Raw genomic sequence first — 14,696 nt, 5'->3', positions numbered from 1 at the left:
ATCTAAAGACTCAGTCTCAGAATTTTTGTTTCTAATTTTAATGAAAAATATTTTTATCTTGATGTTTTAGTTCCCTAAAGAAGAATGTGATACTAAGATTTAGCTGAAACGGGACCTGAGAATGCTACAGACTACTGGGAAAGAAGGTGGGGGTGAGAAGGAAAAGGAGGAATATAATGTACAAAATAGAAGACCAGGAGGGCTATTGAATGCCACCATAAAATATGCTGGTTTCTAAGCAGACCATGCCTAGGGTTAATGACAACTATTATGGCACTCAAGAATAGCTCCATGCACAGTACAAAAGTTTTCCTAGGATTTGGTGAAATACCATAGAAAAAGAGGTCCATAATGAAGAAAGCCCATCTTAAACACTACAGACCCAATGCCAGAACATTCAAGTACAGTCTATACCACTTGGTTGTTGCTTCATAGCTTGAGTAGGAACAGATTTTAAACCATATCAATTCCCTCTTTACCTTCTCCTCAAACAATGTTCTTGTTGACATTTCATTTTCTTCCACTTCAAGTTCTTATTACATAGTACTCAGGCTGATTACATTTATAATTTACCGGCATCTTCCAAGAACACAGGCAAGACGGGATTAGCAAAGTTAGGGAACAAATGAGAACAACAAGGACACTTCTGACCTGGAGAACAACAGTCTTGAGCAATCACTACAAGATGGTATTCTTTAGTTGGGGAACAGAATACCATGGCTGCTTATAGAATAACCAGTATATTAGTTCTTGTGTACAATTTAGGCAAGGTAGGGACGATTTAAAAGGGAATATAGTTTTATTAGTTACTTTTTTGTTGCTGTGATAAGACACCATGATCAAAGCAGCTTATGGAAGACTGAGCTTATTTTGGCTTTGGTTGAAGAGAAATAAGAGGCCACCACGGCAGAGAGGCACAGCAGCTAGCAGCAGGTATGGTGGCAGAAACAGGAAGCTGAGAGTCCATGGTTTCAAACGCAAATGAGAGAGCCAATTTTCCAAAAGTAGTTTCACGTTTTTTTTTTTTTTTTTTTTTTTGGTTCTTTTTTTCGGAGCTGGGGACCGAACCCAGGGCCTTGCGTTTCCTAGGCAAGCGCTCTACCACTGAGCTAAATCCCCAACCCTAGTTTCAGGTTTTTAATATCAAAGATTGTTTTCAGTGACATATTTCTTTCAATAAGCCTACCATTGCCAAACCTTCCTAAACAGCACCACCAACTGGGGACACTCCTTATTCAAACCTCCACTTCCCACTCCCTGGATCCCAGAATCTCCTAGCCAAATCATAATGCAAAACAACACATTCAATCCAACTTCAAAAGTTTCCATAATCCTTCACAACATCAGCGGTTTAAAAGTCTAGTCTTTTCCGAGATCCAAGGGAAGCTCTTAATTGTGCTCTTTCCCCCTTCCCCTGTAACCCCATTTAAAAAAAAGAAAAACCTAACTACATTCTTTCATATAATGGCATAGAATATATACTGACATTCCAAAAGGAAGAAAATGAGACATAATGAAGAATAGTGGACTAAAGAATGACTGAAACTCAGCAGGAAAACCACTCAACCCTGTAGCTTCATGTTTGGTATTAAAGGACTTAGATGTCTCTGCCTCACCAGCTTTGCTGCCTGCAACATCTATTTCTCCCTATAGCTGGTTCCATTCCCTGTTTGCAGCTCTTTATGGTAAATATTCCCCTGTACTGGCATCTCCAACATCTAGGTGCCCCCACTACAAAACCAAGCTTCACTTTTGCTTCACATAATGGCCTCTCAGAGCTTGCTGCCTTAGTAGGGCTTTCATGCAGGGACTGACTGTCTTGCCATCAGGACCAGGTACTAAATAGAAAGGTTAAGTGTACCTAACTTGTGAGTTCAGGGAAGAAAACACACAAGTTGAATCAGTTAGATATAGCCTGTCTGATAATAAATTATTTCTTGCTCAGATATGCCCTGAAAGATAGTATTCTAGTAACTCGCTATATAAGGTATAATCTTATCCCTTCTAGAATATTTAGAAGACAAGCTTTTCCAAATGTCATGTGAACCAGTGAGCTTGTTTTGCTATCTAATGCTATGTTAGAAACATTCTTTTACTGTTACTACCTTTGTCACCTGAAGACAAAACTATTCTAAACATATAGTGCACATTGGGAAAATGAATTAGACCTCGGCTTACATTCTGGTTCTACTAGTTAGCTATAGGACTTTGAGTATCACAATTCTGTACCCCAAATGTATAATAAGTTGTATTGAAATAAATATCAGCAGCATCTATCAACACACACGGTGCTGAGTGGCTGTGGGTTTGCCTACAGCACTTTCCAACAAAAATCAGAAAGAGTGAACTCAAGGCCATGTCACTGTGACTCATGTAGGACGTTTATAACTCATGAACTATTTTAAGACCTGGCAGGTAGATATGCTCTTTTCGTTTGTACTTGTTTCTCATTCCTAAAGTTCAGGATCTGCTGAAGCCTTTCTCTACTCCTCTCAGAATACAGAAACTTAAGTGGAAGCTCTCAGTTAAGATGACTACAAGGCATGCAGCAACACAAAAGCAGTTTTGTAGTCACAGTGCAGCGTGGGTAGGAACACACAGACACACACACAGACACATACAGACACACAGACACAGACACAGACACAGACACACACACAGAGAGAGAGAGAGAGAGAGAGAGAGAGAGAGAGACAGACAGACAGACAGACAGACAGACAGAGGGGTGGGGGCAATATCAAAAATAACACATAAGAACAGAGAATGAGCCTCCTTGTGCTTAGCACAGGCTGTGTTCCTACACTGACTGTATAGAAAGAGGAAGGAGAATAAAACTACCCTGTGTACACCTCAGCCTAGGCCACTGTGCCTGGTCTGTATTGTGAATGAGTAGACATGGGGGGAAAAAAAACAAGAACAAAGAATGGAGGGAAGGTCAGGTCTAAGACATAGTTATGCACATCAACTTTTACAGCTAGTGAATGTCTGAATGGCTTTGAACATATTTAAAAGAAGGTCTGCAGGACTCAAAGTAGTACTTTTTCATCAGGCTTCGTTCGTATAATGGGCCTATAATTCCCACTAAGCAAGAGCATGAGGTGGAGGACAGCAAGTTCAAAACTAGCCTGGGTGACTTGTGAAGTGCCGTTTAAGATCATGCTTGCCAATTCTTTGAAGAGTTTCACTGTGTGCTATTGGGTGACATTGTTCATATCACATGTCCCAGCACATAGAATGTTCACTAAGTCTTTCAAATAAATGTTAGTAAATCTCATTCATGTATCAATGAAAACAGAATCCAGTCCATGCCACCTGTGGATCTCTCAGACATTCCCACCTCAACCTTGTTTCTGTGCCTTGTTGCTGTGTCCCAGCCTCCAAACTCCAGCAGACATCCACTGCTCAATCATTGGTCATGCCTGCCAGAAGACCAGGTAGGCTGCCCTGGGACTTTCTCTCCCGTTTCCTGAGGACCAATTCTCAAGGCTGCTCTTAGCATTGTAACAAACCATTCCTCATGGCCTCCTCTTTACCCAGTCTCTAACATTTCAAAGCATTCTATACAAACATAGCAACTAAGTAGGCCAGTAAAACAGGTAAGACATAGCCAATACAGAAAACATACAGAGAGAAAACAAACCAAAACCAAAATAACTATTCAACAGAGACAAAACCAGCAATCCACACCTAGACCTAAAATCACCCCAAACCCAGAGGCCTAGACACAAGTATAAGAACACAATCAATAACAACAAGGGTAATATAAATAATAAACCAGAGCCCACCTATCCTACCACAGGAGGTCCTGATTATTCTAACATCTGAATACAAGATAAAGACTTTAAAACCAACTAACTATATGAAGATGATAGAGGTCCTTAAAGAAGAAATGAATAAATCCCCTGAAGCCAGAAAAATAAAACAGCTGGAGGAAATGAATAAATCCCTTAAAGAAAGCCAAGAAAAAAACACTTGAAGGAAAAAAAATAAACAGTAAGACCTGAAAATAGAAATAGAAATAATAAAGAATACACAAACTGAGAAAATACTGGAAATGAAAAATTTAGGAATGTGAACAGGAACTACAGAGGTGTTTCACCAACAGAATACAAAAGATGGAAGAGTGAATTTCAGACATTGACACATAGGTCAAAGAAAATATTAAATCTAAAAAATTCCTCACATAAAACATCCAGGAAACCCGAGATACTATGAAAAGACCAAACGTATGAATAATAGAAATAGAGGAAGGAGAATACAAGCTCAAAAGCCCAGAAAATATTTTCAACAAAATAAGAAAATGTTACTAAAGGAGATACCTATAAATGTAAAAGAAATATACAGAATACCAAATAGATAGGAACAGAAAAGAAAGTCCTCCTTGGCACATAAGAATCGAAATAATACATACATACATACATACATACATACATACATACATACATATAACAGAGAAATAATATTAATAGCTGTAAAGAAAAAAACAAATAACACATAAAGGCAGACCTTTATTAGAATTCTAATTATTAGAACTACACCTGACTTTTCAATGGAGACTCTAAAAGCCAGAAGGGCTTGGAGGGATATACCGCAGACCCAAAGAGACCATAGATGCCAGTCCAAACTACTACCCGGGAAACTTACAATCAGCATGGATAGAGAAAATAAGGTATTTCATGTTAAAATCAAGCTTAAACAGAATCTATCTACAAATTCAGGCCTATAGAAGAAGAAAAGAGATCTAAATCAAGGAGGTTAACTACACACATGGAAATAGTTTCACACAAGTAAACAAAACAAAACAAAAAAGCGAACACACACATGCACGCACCCACATAAGCACACATTCTCTCCCATACCCCCTTTCTCTTTCACTCTCTAACACACACACTCACAGGAATTAAAAATCATTGCTCATTGATATTCCTAATATCACTGGACTCAATTACTCAATACAAAGAGATTAACAGAATGGATAAGGAAACAGGATCCATCCTTCTGTTACATACAAGAAACCTACCTTAATATCAAGGATAAACACTACTTCAGAGTAAAAAGTTGAAAGAAGATACTATAAGCAAATGGACCCCAAAAGCAAGCTAGTGTAGCTATTCTAATATCTAAAAAAATGAACTTCAAACCAAAATCAGTCAAAATAGATGGGGAAGGACACTGCATTTTCACCAAAAGAAAAAAATATCTACCAATTTGGCAGTTCAATTTTTTTTTTTTTCTGTTTTGTGATAGGGTCTTCTGACATTTCAATTCTTTAGCATCTATGCTCCAAACAGAAGTTCACCTCCTTTGTAAAAAAGAAACACTACAGCTTATACCACATATTGACCCTCATACAGTGAGAGACTTCAATACCTCACTCTCATCAATGGACAAGATATCCAGGCAAAAACTAAGCAGAGGAATGCGGAAGCTAACTGATCTTATAAACCAAATGAATCCAACAAATATCAAATGAATATTTCATCCAAAATAAAAGAATACTTCTTCTTTTCAGCACCTCATGGAATCTTCTCCAAAAGTGACCACATACATGGTCCCAAAGCAAGTCTCAACAAATACAAGACAATTAAAACAACACTGTGAAAATTACTAAACTAACATGGATTAAAGCTGGATATCAATAACAAAGATTACAAATTAATGGAAAAGGAACAACTCTCTATTGAATAAAAAAATGGACAAAGATAAAAGTAAAGAAATTAAAGACTTTCTAGAACTTAATGAAAATGAATATACAACATACACACACTTAGGGGACACAATGAAAGTGGTGCTAAGAGGAAAGACCTCATATGAGCAACCTAACAGTACATCCGAGAGCTCTAGAACGAAATAAGGAAAGCACATGCAAGAGGAATAGATGGCAAAAAATAATCAAACTGAGGACTAAAATCAATAAAATAGAAACAAAGAATGAAACAGAGTTGGTTATTTGATAAAATCAATAAGATTAACCCTCATCCAAACTAACTAAAAGGCAGAGAGAATATCCAAATTAGAAAAAAAATCAGAAACAAAAAAAGGAGGCATAACAACAGACACTGAGGGAATCCAGATATACTTTAAAAACCTGTACTCCACTAAAATAAAAAAAATCTAAAAAGAAATGGATAATTTTTCTCAATAGGTACCACTTACCAAGGTTAAATCAAGATCAGATAAACGATTTAAATAGACCTCTAACCACTAGTAAAAGCAGTTATTAAAAGTTTCCCGGGGCTGGGGATTTAGCTCAGTGGTAGAGCGCTTACCTAGGAAGCACAAGGCCCTGGGTTCGGTCCCCAGCTCAGAAAAAAAGAACCAAAAAAAAAAAAAAAAAAAAAAGTTTCCCAACAAAAAAGCCCAGGACCAGACAGTTTTAGCACAGGCACAGAATTCTACAAGATTTTCAAAAATGGGCTAATGAGCTAAAGAAAATAGTCCTCATTCCACAGTTACCCTGATACACAAACCATATAAAGACTCAACCAAAAAAGAGAATTACCCTTATGAACATAGATTCAAAAACACTCAATGACAATACTTGCTAACAGAATGCAAGAACATGTCAAAAAGATTGTCCACTATGATCAGTTAGGCTTAAATCCAGAGATCCAGGGATGGCTCAATGTTATAAAAATCAGTAAATGTAATCCACCTGTGACAGTCTGAATAAAAATGGCCCACATAGGCACATAGGAAGTGGGACTATTAGGAGGTGTGGCCTTGTTAAGGAGTTATGGTCTTGTCTGAGTAAGTGTGGCTTTGTTGGAAGAAGTGTGTCACTGGGGTGGGCTTTGAGGTCTCAGATGCTCAAGCCAGGCCCAGTGTCACTCTCTTCCTGCTGCCTGTGGATCTAGATGTAGAGCTCTCAGCTCTTCTCCAGCACTATGTCTGCCTGCATACCACCACGTTTCCCACTATGTTGACAATGAACTACAACTATGAACTGAAGGCACCCTCACTTAAATGATTCACTTTATAAGAGTTGCTGTGGTCATAGTGTCCTTTCATAGCCCTACACAAGACACCACCATATAAATGAACTAAAAGGAAAAAAACAACACCCCCCCCACCAAAAAACCCCAAAAGCATGATCATCACATCAGATAAAAGTCCTGGAGAGATTAGAAATACAAAGGACATACCTAAACATAATAAAAGCAATTTATAGCAACCCTATAGCCAACATCAAACTAAGTGAAGAGAAACTCAAAGCAGCTCTACTAAAATCAGGATCAGATAAGGTTGCCCATTTTCTCCATATCCATTCAATATTTTGCTACAGCAATAAGACAACTGGAGGAGATCAAAAGGGTAAGATTTGGAAAGGAAGTGAAAATTTTGTTACTTGCAGATTGTAGTATACATAAATCAACCAAAAAATTCCACTAGAAAACTCCTACAGCTGATAAACACTTTCAGCAAAGTAGGTGAATACTTTGATCAACTCAAGAAAATTAGTAGCCCTTATACATACAAATGACAAAGGGGTTGAGAAAAAAAAATCAGGGAAACAACACCCTTCACAATGACCTCAAAAAATATAAAATATCCTGGGGTAACTCTAACCAAGTAGATAAAAGACTTGCATGATGAAATCTTCAAGTCTTTGAAGAAATTATTATAGAAGATATAAGAAGACAAAAAGACCCATGTTCACGCATTGGTAGTATTAACATAGTAAAAATGGCCATCCTACTAAAAGCACTCTACAGATCCAATATACTCCCAGTCAAAATTTTAATGCAATTCTTTATAGACCTTGAGAGTCCATTCTCAACTTCATGCAAAAATTAAAACAAACAAACAAACAAACCCAAGGTAGCTAAAGCAATCCTGAACAATAAAAGAACTTCTGGAAGTATTATCAACCTTTATTTCGCTTTGTATTATAAAGCTGTTATAGTAATAAAAACTGCATATTATTGGGATAAAAACAGATATTCTGACTAATGGATTCCCGTATCAATGACCATCTGATTTTTGATAAAGAAGTTAGACATATACTAGAAAAAAGAGAGCATCTCCAACAAATGGAGTTGGTCAAAATGGTATGTCTGTACATAGAAGATAAGTAAATCAAAGATCTTAACATAAAACCAGACACACTGAACCTGACAGAAGAGAAAGTGAGGAATAACCTTGCATGTTGGCACAGGAGACAACATCCTGAACTGAACACCAACAGATCAGGCACTAAGATCAACAATTAGTAAATGGGACATCATAAAACTGTAAAGCTTCTGTAGGGCAAAGAACACCATCAATTTAACAAAGAGGCAGCCTACAGAATGGAAAAAGATTTTTACCAGCTCTACATCTAACAGAAATTCAAAATAAATAAAGAACTCAAGAAATTAGATACCAAAAAAAAAAAAAAAACCAAAACAAAAAAAACCCCAAACAAACAAAACCAAGAAAGCCCTCCAAAAATAAAACTGATCAACCCAACTTAAAAAAACAGCTACAGACCTAAACAGATTTCCTAATAGAGGAGACTCAAATGGCTGAGAAACACTTAAAGAAGTGTTCAATATCCTTAGCCACCAGGGAAATGCAAATTAAAATGACTTTGAGATTCCACCTTACACCTGCCAGAATGGCTAAGATCAATAATACAAGTGACAACTCATGCTGTTGAGGATGTGAAACAAGGAGAACACTGCTCCACTGCTGGTGGGAATGCAGACTTTTGTAGCCACCTCAGAAATCAATACAGTGGCTCCTCAGGAAATTGGGAATTGACCTACAATACCCAGTTATATTGCTCTTAGGCATATACCTAAAGGATGTTCGGTCCTACCACAAAGACACTTATTCAACTATGTTTACTGAGGCTTTACTTGTAATAGTCAGAAACATACAAACAACCTAGATGTCCTTCATATGGTACATTTACACAATTGGAGTATTACTCAGCTGTTAAAAAAAATCATGAACTTTTCAGTTAAATGAATGCAGCTAGAAAAAAAGCATCCTGAGTGAGGTAACTCAGACCCAGAGAGATAAATATTGTATAAATTGACTAATAAGTGGATACTGGCTGTTAAGTAATGGATAATCTTTCTATAATCCACAGACCCAGAGGTTAGGTACAGAGGAGGGCTCTAGGGGACAATGCATGGTCCTCCCTGGGAAGGGGAACAATAAATTTTAAGGACAGAGTGGGGCAGGTAGGGCTGGGAGCAGGAAGAGTCAGGTGAGTCAGGAAGGGGGGCAATGAAGGAGGAGAGTGTGGGGAGAGACTGCTAAACTGGGGAGCATCAGGGGAGTGATGCAGAAACCTAGTGCAGTGGAAACTTCCTGGAGTCTACAAGGATGAACTTAGTGAGGACTCCTAATAATGAAAGTTATGGGGTATTGACCTAGGCATCTTTCTGTATCCAGTGGTGGGACTGGGTTGCATTCTGTTGAGTTATTGGCTGAGAGGGTCCTGTAGAGATTCCTAGTAACAACGCAGGCTGATGCTAAGACAGAAGGTTGCTCTCCAATATATTCCTACATACAGAGCGATCCCCCAAATTCTCAGACCCAAAGAGACTGAAATATTAAAAAAAAAATTGCTGGTTGCTGGATTTCTTACATGTTCGATTTTTCATGGTATTTGAAATAAGTTGTACCTTTTTCTTTAATAAGTTATATCTTAATTTACAGAAATTTTAAACCTGCATTCTGCTTTTCATTTTAATACAGACAGTAGCATCTTAAGCTATGACTCAGTGTTTTCACTGTTCTTTGATCAAGATTGAGGTGAAAATAATTTGCTTGCCAAGATATGCACTTGTTCAAGGTTCTAATTCTCAAACATTACAGGTAGGGACATGAAAGGTATAGTGTTTCAAAAGTTCTTTTCCTCTATAACTTCATGAAGTATGTGTTCTACATGATTTATCTAAAGGTTCTAAGGAGAAATAGATGAATAAAACATAAACTTGATGCCTAATAAATAAATATTAACTATTAACCAGGTCACAAAATATTTTGGTAGGTAACTTCTCACAGAATAAAGTTCTTTGCAAACAGTGAAAGCGATAAAGTTGGCAGTTTTAATATAAATAACAAAACATATTTTACATGAAAGAGCCATAGTCATGTTCTACCACTGTAGCCTTTATTTCCAAGGTGTGGAGGCAGGCTGTATTACGATGTGAAAGACAGCTCAGAATGACCACAGCGCCCTGCCCACTCTAGCCCATTCTTCCTCCTTACTTCTAAGCTACTGATTTTTAACCCTTAACTCCATCTTTAAGTTTTATTTACCACAGAAGATTATGTATCTATTTAACTACCCATCCTTTAAATGTTGCTTTTACAGAAGTGTCATGAAAAAATGATGGGGGGGAGAGCCATAAAGAGGTCAAAAACATATTACAAAAAAAATTGAAAATGCAGGTTCTCTCACTCTCAATACAGTGTTGTAATGTTCATTCCATATTACCTTTATAAAGAATAAATGGATGGCTAATTGCAGATTAAGGTTATTTTTTATCTGAAACTTGGCAGTTATGTCCAGATGAATAAAAAGTTGTTCAAATGGAACTTTAGTGCATACGCACAGGTAAACATGCCCACTAATTAAGCAATACCACAGTATTTACTTTTAGGAGTTTATCCAACTAAGAAGTGCTCATGGAAAGGCTCCATTTGACAAAAGCAGCTTCTTCAATACCTCCTTAAATAGTGGACTGCCTGATTCTAGTTTTACTAGAGAAAGTGTTCTGCTGCTAATATAGTTTTGAAAACTACTCATGTTTCAAAACAAGAACAACAAACAAAAACAAACCACTAAATGCTAAAATAAAGCTTTCCTGAAGAAACATAGCTCTGAATTGAGATGAAGATGTGGAAAGAATGGTCATTTCCAAACACAACATGTTACTTCATTCTCAAGTTTATGGATGTATGTAATCTTCGCCTACTTGCTATTTTTATTATTTACTCTCAACTGAAAAGTAAAACCTGACAGGTGGTAGAAGAGCGAAAATAAATTTCACTGACAGTTTTTACAGAGACTGGCTTTTCTGATAAATATAGGATCACTTAAGTTTTGTGGATTCATGTTTAGGTTTTCTATTTTATTCCAATGGTCTGCAGCATGTCTACTTATGTGCCCGCACTGTACCTATTATTAATATTACTATTATATTATTATTATGGCTGCTGCTTTATAATGAATATATCTTGAAGTACAGTATTCCAAGCAAAGTATAGGGTACAATCCCTGCAGCATTATTCATTTTGTTCAAATCTGTATTGGCTATCTGGGGACTTCCCTGGTTCGACATAAATTTTAGGTTTGTTTTTCTTTCTTTTCTGTTTCTGTGGGCATTCATATTATCTTTCTGAGTGATTAGTTTATAAGGATTAAGCAACTGAACCACAGAACTATATTTAGACACAGCTTTACAGATAAATTAGATTTCAGTAAATGTATAGATTAGCCCACACCTACAGTTATGTTCAAGTTTTAGGTCAATTACTGAAGGAACCAAAATAGTTTGGCATACTATAGATCATGAGTCATGGTGAAGCCTTTAGTTTTACTTAAAATAGAAAGTGACTTATTTTTTATCATCTCAGGACCGAGATCAGACTGGGTTCTGAGACTGGTATGGAAGCACCCCTACGACCAAGTTCCTAAGGTTCCTTTCACAATGAGTGAAATTCTGTGAAGGGGTAACTTTTGCTATAACTAAAAGAATATCTCATTAAAATGCCAAGAGTGACAACTTTGCATTTTGAAAGGATAGAAAATATTGAATTTATGAAAACTTCCCATGAGAGTAAAGTGGCATACACACTGTATCTAATGGCCCAGTTAACACACGGAAACTAACGGCAAAATTTAAGTTTGAAATCTTCAGGACTCTCAAGCATTTTAGAGCAAGACACCCAACCTGTGTTAAAGAACGTCAGAAATAATATGAACAACAATGAAGACATGTAAAAGGAACCTCTGTTGATAGAAATAAACCCTTTCCTTTCTAGCTCAAGGCAAAATTACACTCGAAAGTAAATAGACTACAACCCTGAACAGCCACTGTGAGCACTGTAATGCTTTCAAGGGATGAAAGTTCAATGGGGTAGGAGAACAAACACAAGAACTTGTTCAATATACAATGGAAGACTGACAGAGGGGCCACTTTTCTCCTCAGCATTAGAACACTATGCCTTCCTCCCATCACAGGATCCAATCCCCATCTAAAGAAAGGGTACTGAAAATGAATACTTATTTTCTAAACAACTATTTTAGTAGATTAGAAATCCTCAGTTTTCTAAAGTTGCTAAATTCAATACTTTCCTTACTTTGGAAAGATTACATACAAAGAAAACAAAATTAAGTCCTGATAATCTGCTGAAAAAGAGATATTTAATAGTTTGTAAAGAAACATTAATATTTACTTTTGAGAAATATTACCTATCATTAACAAAGAAAAACTAGCATGTGTCCGTTGCTGACCCTGTGACACGGCTTTCTGTATTCAGATCCTACCAGAAAGAGAGTTGGAGTCTCAGAAGTGTGGTCAATCCTGGGAGCACAGGTGAGACCACCACTCGAGCTCACATTCCTGGCCCAAGAGGAACCCACCTGGAGCCCTCTGGGCACAGGAACCTTGGAGCAGTTTGGGACAGGATCCTTATGGTTTCCACCTGCACCCAGAGCTGACCCTAGGACACAGCTCTCTGTACCTAAGAAGTTGGTCTCCAGGAGTGCTGAGACACAGGCTTACAGGAGGGTCAAGCCACTGTCATAGACAGCAAGACCAGCTAACACCAGAGACAACCTGATGGTGAGAGTCAAGGGCAAGAACCTAAGCAACAGAAACCAAGGCCATGTAGTAACATCAGAACCCAGTTCCTCCAGCACAGCCAAGTCTTGGATACCCCAACAGAGAGGAAAAGCAAACTTTTGATTAAAAATTACAACTCATGATGATGTTAGAGGACTTTAAGGAGGACATAAATGACTCCCTTAAAGAAATACAGAAATGGGGTTGGGGATTTAGCTCAGTGGTAGAGCGCATGCCTAGCAAGCGCAAGGCCTGGGTTCGGTCCCCAGCTCTGAAAAAAAGAAAAAGAAAAAAAAAAAGAGAAATACAGAAAAACAAAGGTACACAGGTAGCCCTTAAAGAGGAAACAAATCCCTTAAAGAATTACAATAAAAAAAATAAAAGGGAAAAAAAAAAAAACAAACCTACAACCAAACAGGTGAAGGAATTGAACAAAACCATTCAGGACCTAAAAATCGAAATAAAAACAAAGAAATTACAAAAAGAGACAACCCTGGAAATAGAAAAGCTAGGAAAGAGATCAGGAGTCACAGATGCGAGCATCACCAACAGAATACAAGAGATAGAAGAGAGAATCTCAGGAGCAGAAGATACAACAGAACACATTGACACAACCATAAAAGAAAATGCAAAACGAAAAGGTTCTAACCTAAAACATCCAGGAAATCTAGGACACAACGAGAAGATCAAATCTAAGGATAATAGGTATAGAAGAGAGTGAAGATTCACAAATTAAAGGGCAAGTAAATTATTTCAACAAAATCATAGAAGAAAATGTCCCTAACCTAAAGAAAGAGATGCCCATAAACATACAAGAAGTCTACAGAACTTCAAATAGATTGGACCAGAAAAGAAATTCCTCCCATCACCTAACAGTCAAAACACCAAATGTGCAAAACAAAGAAAGAATATTAAAAGCAGTAAGGGAAAAAGGTCAAGAAACTTATAAAGGCAGACCTATCAGAATCACACCAGACTTCTTCTCACCTGAGACTATGAAAGTGAGAAGATCCTGGGCAGATGTCATACAGACCCAAAGAGAACACAAATGCCAGCCCAGGCTACTATATCCAGCCAAATTCACAAATAACATGGATGAAGAAACCAAGATATTCCATGACAAAACCAAATTACACAATATCTTTCCACAAATCCAGCCCTACAAAGGAAAATAGATGGAAAACTCCAACACAAGGAGGGAAACTCAACCTGGAAAGGCAAGAAAGTATTATAATTTCAACTAACCCAAAAGAAGAGAGCCACACAAATATAAGTCCAACTCTAACAACAAAAATAACAGGAAACAACAATCATTGGACTCTAATATCTCTCAACATGAATGGACTGAATTCCTCAATAAAAAGACATACATTAACAGACTGGATGCATAAAGAAGATTTAACATGAGGTTAGGGATTTAGCTCAGCGGTAGAGCGCTTGCCTAGGAAGCGCAAGGCCCTGGGTTCGGTCCCCAGCTCCGAAAAAAAGAACCAAAAAAAAGAAGATTTAACATTTTGCTGCATACAGGAAACATTACCTTAGTGACAAAGACAGACCCTACCTCAGAGTACAAGGCTAGAAAACAACTTTGCAAGCCAATGGTCCCAAGAAACAATCTGGAGTAGCCATTCTAATATTAAATAAAATCAACTTTTGAGCAAAACTTATCAGGAAGGAAGGATTCATGAAAGGGAAAATCTACCAAGATGAACTCTCAATCCTGAATATCTACGCTCCAAAAGCAAGGGCAGCACTTACATTCATAAAAGAAATCTTACTAAAGCTTAAATCACACATTGCACTTCACAAAATAATAGTGGGAGACTTCAACACCCCACTCTCATCAATGGACAGATCATGGAAACAGAAACTAAACAGAGACACAGAGAAACGAACAGAAGTTAT

General features: G+C 37.4%; 1 protein-coding gene and 1 non-coding gene across 5 annotated transcripts in view; one reads left to right on the top strand and one right to left on the bottom strand.

The window, feature by feature from the left end:
- Afg2a (AAA ATPase AFG2A) overlaps positions 1–14,696 on the bottom strand; it is a 191,026-nt gene that overhangs the window by 34,080 nt on the left and 142,250 nt on the right.
- LOC120101257 (small nucleolar RNA SNORA51) lies at positions 2,767–2,899 on the top strand. Its single transcript, XR_015679320.1, has one exon. It is a non-coding gene; the product is annotated as a small nucleolar RNA SNORA51 (small nucleolar RNA).

Source organism: Rattus norvegicus, chromosome 2, assembly GCF_021556685.1.
Source record: "Rattus norvegicus strain SHRSP/BbbUtx chromosome 2, alternate assembly SHRSP_T2T, whole genome shotgun sequence".
In the NCBI taxonomy this organism is placed as follows: domain Eukaryota; kingdom Metazoa; phylum Chordata; class Mammalia; order Rodentia; family Muridae; genus Rattus; species Rattus norvegicus.
This window is presented reverse-complemented; position numbering and strand designations above follow the sequence as displayed.